The sequence below is a fragment of the Diabrotica virgifera genome, chromosome 5 (assembly GCF_917563875.1).
Source record: "Diabrotica virgifera virgifera chromosome 5, PGI_DIABVI_V3a".
NCBI classification, from domain to species: domain Eukaryota; kingdom Metazoa; phylum Arthropoda; class Insecta; order Coleoptera; family Chrysomelidae; genus Diabrotica; species Diabrotica virgifera.
This window is the reverse complement of record NC_065447.1, coordinates 27,280,995-27,287,887: the sequence shown is the minus strand read 5'-3', so window position 1 is coordinate 27,287,887 and position 6,893 is coordinate 27,280,995. Positions and strand designations below refer to the sequence as shown.

The window sequence follows — 6,893 nt, the reverse complement described above, 5'->3', positions numbered from 1 at the left end:
ATTTGAACATCTGCCCTGCCGTTGCGCGCCGTCCGTGTGGTGTGGTGTGGTGGAGACTGGTGAGTCAGTTTCAGTTATGTAGAGTCGCCTTCTCTGCTCACATCGTAGCGAACAAAGCGCTTTGTATTGTCTGTACTGTACGCGTCTCAACAAGAACAAAGTGTTGTTGGAATATAAAAGTAATGTTTTGTGTGTCTCTTGCTGTCTATTTCAGTGCTTAATTTTTGTTCGTTTTGTTTTGTTGGGCCTTTTTTAACTAAATGTAAGTACTGAACGCGTTTCCAATTTTTCTAATTTAGATTGTGCTTTGTTTGTCTAAACAGTACGTGATTCGATGGTGTCCCAGCTCATGACAAAGGATTATATTGAATGAGTAGTGCTGGATAACGAAAAAAGTAAATAATTTTTCTTATTTATCTATTTTTTCGTTTCGTTTTATGCTTATTTCTTTGTTTTGCGCCAACGAGACTCGTTCTTTGACCTTGGAAGAGTTTAATAACATGCACAATAACAGGATTGTTTCGTTTTACGTTTAGACAATGTTATTGTGCTCGTTTTCTAACCTCACATTGTACCGGTCATATTTTTATTAACTAATGTTAGATGTCCACCTTATCTATTCAACTGCAATTTTCTGAGTAAGAAAAACTCTTTTTTTAATATTTTAACATATAATTTCAACATTTTAGTATCGTTATACATACTATCATAACTTGTAATAGAGAAATATGTGATCATATTGAATATAATTTATTAATAAATCGTTGGTGGGCAACCATGTGCTCGCCTGTTACCGGTGAATATTATTAGAATGTTTTGGTGTTTCGTGAGTCTGAAAACAAGTTTTTGTCGATACCAAACAAACCATGTGATGAAGAAGGTTAAAATGTTAATTCTAACGAACTTTTCATTTCTTTTAAGTTTGTTTAGTACTGTTCACACAAGACATTCTCTTATCTATAAAGTACATACTTAAGGTAAATAGAATTCTTGTTTGTTTGCTTTTTCTAGATAATCAATAATTGACACTTAAAATATCTACATATTGGTACTTATATTGCTGAAGTAAATGGGATCTTGGGTGAGTACTTAAAGAGATTTATTTGTGTTAGTTGTTTTTCAATAGTGTTCCTATCTCTTTTCCGGATAATATGTATTAATTTTAGCATTATCGTTACCACGGTTTCCTGAAATACAGTATCCTGTATGTTCTTTGTTTGTCTACTAACTGTCTACAGTAAAAATATCCTGGTTTTTGTTCACAGCTGGTCGTTCCCTAGTATGTTAATACCAGATAGTTCTTTGTTTGCCATCCACTTTATAAAACCTCAATGAACCTTTGAGATGCCCTTGGTGGATGGTTTCTAGATGTTTTAAAAAATAAAATATGCCTACTATTAGTTATAAGTACCTAAGTATGTATATGTAGTTTTCCACAGTTTTCACTGTATTCCTTCACTCAACCGTTCTCCCCAGTTCTTTCTGTTTGCGAGCCCCTTTCCTACAGATTTCTTCTTTCCATTGCTTCGTCCACTTCGTCTCTGAAAGATCTTCGGGGTCTGCCTCTCTCCTTTCTTCCTATTATTAAATTCCTATTAAATATTTATTTAATAAAAGTTACCCTGGCAGTGCCATTTTATTTAATTCTATAAAGACATGCTTTTTATTTATTTGTAAAGAATGTTCACAGAAATATAGGGTTCATTATCCTAAGCCTAAGGGCCCCTTAAACTTAAAAATGGTGGTAAAGTCATAAACATAATCCCCTCTTATAAATCTTCTATTGTAGAAAAGTTGTAAGTTATCAGGACCACTTTGCATCCCTAATTAAATAATCTTCTTAAACCCCCACTGTGTTTATTGCTTGGTTTACCTGTTACTGTTACCAAAATTCTGCAAGTCAAGGCACTATAGTTGGAAAGAAAGTCCTCTTCTAAGAAACATTCAGTGAGAGTTCAAATGAGTTCACCTTCTATTAGATTTTTGAGTTCCACTGCATCTTGATTCTACCAGAGAACAAGGACCACAGAGAAGCGACACGCCTTTGATCCTTAGTCAGCACGCCGCCAATGAACTTGAAAGCAACCTGAACAACCAGCGTACCAATAGTCAGTGGGCATGTCACACAATACATATAAATTCGTAAATAAAATTAAGCACATAGTCAGTGGGCATGTCACACAATACATATAAATTCGTAAATAAAATTAAGCATTTATGTTGACTTTCAATAAATATAAAATATTGCACCGAAAAAAAAATTGCGTGCAGGGCCGACTTTTGTTGGCATTCTTTATAATAATGGAATCATTTTTGATTTACAAAAGGTTGCAAATATATCGCACAATGCAAAGTAATGGTGAAAATCATATTGATTGGAACCATAAATATAAATAGCTTTTTGTTTATCCTGATTTTGGCATTGAAAGACCAATAATAAAATATACCTATTTCCTACGGTAGGTGTGACATTCACTGATTGTTTTTGGCTTGAGCTGATACAAGATATAATTTGTTCGTCGGGGTATTTCCTAATAAATTATATTTTTTAATATGGGTTATCGAAAAATAACACAGCCATTGTAACTTCCACGGAAATGTCACAAACTCTGAAAGTTCCAATTCTCTTTGGGTGACAAATGTTCGTGATCGATAAAAAAAAACTTTATGTTGAAATCGAATGTCAATATTGTTATTGTCTTGGAAACGTATACCTTCTCTGATATATCTTTGGAGCAAAACTTTGAAGACATTTTACATTTAATTCTCTTCATGTTTCATAATTTGACAATGTTTCTTTAAGCGGAATTTTATCTCTGTAAATATTTTAAATTGGCTATAACCAGTACAAATATTGCCGAACGTCAAGAACCTAAAGCTTGTCACGCACGGAAAGCTATACTATAATATACGGTGATGAGTGCGCTAATATCCGAAAAAATAACGCAAAAGACGGAAAACATAATACGTTGTGAAATAAAACACAAGACTACAATATAATATCGATGTATCCAGTACCTTTGCATCCACAAAAGACATGTTAAACTACAAAACCGTCTACTTTCTTTGTTTCTAAAGATATTAGGTACATTCAAAAAAACAAACTATTCAGAAAACAACACTACAATACGATTCCGATGTATACTCCGATCCATATATATATATATATATATATATATATATATATATATATATATATATATATATATAGGTAACCTTTGTTATTTATATTTAAATAATTAAAAGTTGGCAGACAATTGTTGTATACTGCACTGCAAAAGGTAGATAAGTATTTAGTTTTTTCATTATTGAATGTAAGTTTGTTTATTTGCAACCGTGTTTTTGCAATTTTGAAGTCTTGTTCTGCTATAATTTTAAGATTTTCTCAATTATCGGCCCAATTATGTTTCCAACAATTTTTGTTTGAATCGTACTTTGTTTTTGTCATTTAAATCAGAAATTCTCGTGTATAGAACTCTTTATATATTTTTATTTCGTAAAAATAGGATATCTTGGAGTGCGATAACATACGGAAAACATCTGTTGAATTTTTGACCTGGCTGACCCTTCGTAGACTTGCGTCTGACACCAAATTTAATATTTATTATTTGAAATATCCCTTGCTTGGCAGAGCGAAGTTTAGTTTTTTATGCATTACGTAGGGGTAATTAAATTCAAGAAAATGAATCACTTTCGTCATAATTTATTATCAATAATATTTAATCAAGTCAAATTAAGACTATTAGATACGTAATAACTAATACTTATGTAAAAATTACAAAGCAATAACAATTACCTGTTATTATTCTTACGAAATCTAAATAAACTTATTTCTCTTCCTGTCGCAGATGAACATCCGTGAAACACATACGAGTAACCAGACATTTTAACTATTATAATTATATAAATGCTCAAACTTTTTAAGTCGAGTATTTACCATACACGCCTACGGACTATCGTAAAACAACCAGGAGGGACAGAATTAGCATGCTGGTGATACTTAAAGCAACCAGGTTCGCGCATGCGTCTTCAAAAACGGTACACGTTTTTAGTGCGGTTGTGTCGTTTCTCTGTGGTCCTTGTTCTCTGATTCTACTTTGCATTGTATAATCTCTTAGAGCAGGGGCTCTCAAACTTTTTGAGTCATGTACCACCTACAGTTCTTTTTATTATTTTTGGTACCACCTATATTTTTAGATTGTATTATCAAGACTTACTAAGCACTACTATTTTAATTTTTTTTGTGTCTTGTGTACCACCGCAAATAATGAGATGTACCACCAGTGGTACATGTACCACAGATGGAGAACCGCTGTCTTGGAGTAAACATTTCTTCCATTGTCATTGTCATCATAATATATATCCTTATATCTGCAGATCTTGATAAGTTCTCACAATATTATGTTGTTGATTCTTAAATCATTTCTGAAAAACTGGTTGTTTTTTGCTCATAAAAGAATATATTTAGAGTATTCAGTACAAAAATTTGCTCATTTCCTCTTGAAAAGGCTTTTCTCACTACCCACTTTCATTATCAAGATTTCAGTACTGCTTCAGCATATTTAGGCTGAGGTTATTCATGATAACCTCATGAATTTAGTTCCTTTGTCTCAAAAAGGGCAGCAGTATAGAATATTTTACATGTATGCAGTACTACTAACTGTTAGTCTCTTCGTCAAAAGCATCATTTTCTTTGCATTCTACAATACATTATGTTTACATTCTTTGTCAAAATCACCATTTTGCACTAAAATGTTCGAAACTGCATATTTTCATACATGATTGGTATGTGTAAATCTTGCTTTATTGGTATTACAAATGATGTAAGTCTTGCTTTTATAACCTTGATACCTATATTAGGACCTCATGTTATCAGGAAAATCAGGAAAAGTGGTGTAAGTATTTACAGTAATGCAGTAAGTAATACAGTAAAAACACCAGTTTTCGTACTAAGAGATCTGTATATCAAGATTATAGCAAGACTTACATCATTTCAAAAATATGACTTCACTTTGGTTGTAGCACTCTCCTACTTGGGCTTCTGAAGGAATACATGGTTGTATAATTATTATTAAAATTGCTTTCTTTTCAAAATGGATGTTAATATATTGGATATTCTGTTAGGGATATAATATGTTTCGATAATCAGAATAGGCTTCTTTGTCTAAATAAATGTGTCCAAATGCTCGAATATGATTCTTCGTCAAAATCATGCTTTTCCACTGAAATGTCAAAACTGCATCTATTCAAAATTGATTGGTATTATATGTGTACTTCTATGCTGTATATTGGGCATTCTGTATACATATGTTTCAATAATCAGAATGCCTATCTTTGTCTAATTAACCATTTTACAATAAAATACTCGAAACTCATCTTTTCAAAATTAATTGTATTTTATATATTGAAAATTCTATTCGATATACATGTCTCAAAAATCAGAATACGTTTCTTTGTCGAAATCACTATTTTGCAATAAACTACATCTTTTATAGAGTAATTGGTATGTGGGAGCACTAGTAATTTGTTTGAGGTAGTTAGTTTTTGATGTCGTTGAAGGTTCTGCTCAGGCACGGATCTAGAAATTCATAATAGGGGGGTCCAGACTTACTTACTGATCGTTTGAAAATAAGAGTTGGCAGAAAAAAATAATAAATAATAGAAAAATGCTTAGAGACTAAATACAATAGGGGGGTCCATATCCCCCCTGACCCCCCTCTGTATCCATGCCTGGTTCTGCTCATTTGCTCACTTTGCCCTGCGATTTACCTACCTAGTTTCTTTAAATACTTCAAAAGGAAAATATATTTAATATTTGGGGACATCAAATAGAATTATTCGATTTATGGAAGTGACCATTTACAGTTTGTCGAAACATAGGAAAGATTTTGAATATCTTACAGTTACTATGTGGCGGTATGGCAATTGTGAGATTTTCAAACTCTTTCCTACGTTTGACAAGTTTATATAATATATACCTACCTCTTTATATAATTCTTCATAGCTTCTTCATCTTCATGACTTCTTGATACATATTTAGGTATAGTCTGTTCGCTAAACTCAGACGCAACTTTCTAGATATTTTAGTCGGTAATTTTGCCAATTTTAGTAAAATTGGCAAAAAATAATTACTAAATAGTTAATAATCACTAAATAGTTAGTAATTATGCCAATTTTCGCAAAATTGGCAAAAAACAAAAAAATTATGGACTAAAATATCTAGCCAGTTGCGTCTGAGTTTAGCGAACCGACTATATCATTAGTGTTCGTAATGCTCTATAATATGGTCTCTTAAACTTTTGAAATCCATGCCTTTATTTCATATTATTTATGTCCTTTTTCTTTTGCTTTCACTGGTACCTATATAATTAAGTTCTTTTACATTTTTTGTTAATTTTCTTTCTTTTCAAGTTTTGTTTTGCTTATTACCAGATATTGGGCTTTCCCTTATGTATTTTAACAGATTTCTAAGCTTTCTTTGTTCTTTTCGATGAGTCTTTTAGATATTTTTTATTTGTATCCAAAGTCAGGCAGTTTCTGTACATATTTCCCCATTTACCATATTATATCCTAAGTGTGCCTGTTTAAAATCTATAAAAGATTCATATAATGCAAAATTTTTTCTAAATTCTGTTTGGTGTTTTGATGATGTTTGTAGATTCTAGAAGTAGTCTTTTTGTCTTTTAGGTATTTTATTCCATAGCTTTTTTAGAATGGCTCAATATGCTCTTCAGATGTAAGTTAAAAAGATTTTTCTTTGTTTTCTAGTGCTTTCTGGTTATAATGTACTATTTCTTAGCTTATCTGGGGTTTGCATCTGATTTTTCTTTACATTGAAGTTGTGTTAGACATTATAAATTTGGTGTCAGGAGGAAGTTTGATTTAGTCGTTTC

At 31.8% G+C, this 6,893-nt stretch overlaps 1 protein-coding gene across 4 annotated transcripts in view; it reads left to right on the top strand.

Annotated features, from left to right (window-relative positions):
• The first annotated feature begins 31 nt into the window (after positions 1-31).
• LOC114326005 (brain tumor protein) overlaps positions 32-6,893 on the top strand; it is a 199,520-nt gene continuing 192,658 nt past the window's right edge. For 2 of the 4 annotated variants that reach the window (XM_028274172.2, XM_050652349.1), the window contains exon 1: positions 44-395. The gene's annotated coding sequence lies outside the window, so the exon portion shown is untranslated. Of the gene's footprint in view, positions 396-6,893 lie in introns of all 4 variants that reach the window. The other 2 variants (XM_028274173.2, XM_050652350.1) reach the window with 2 other exon arrangements.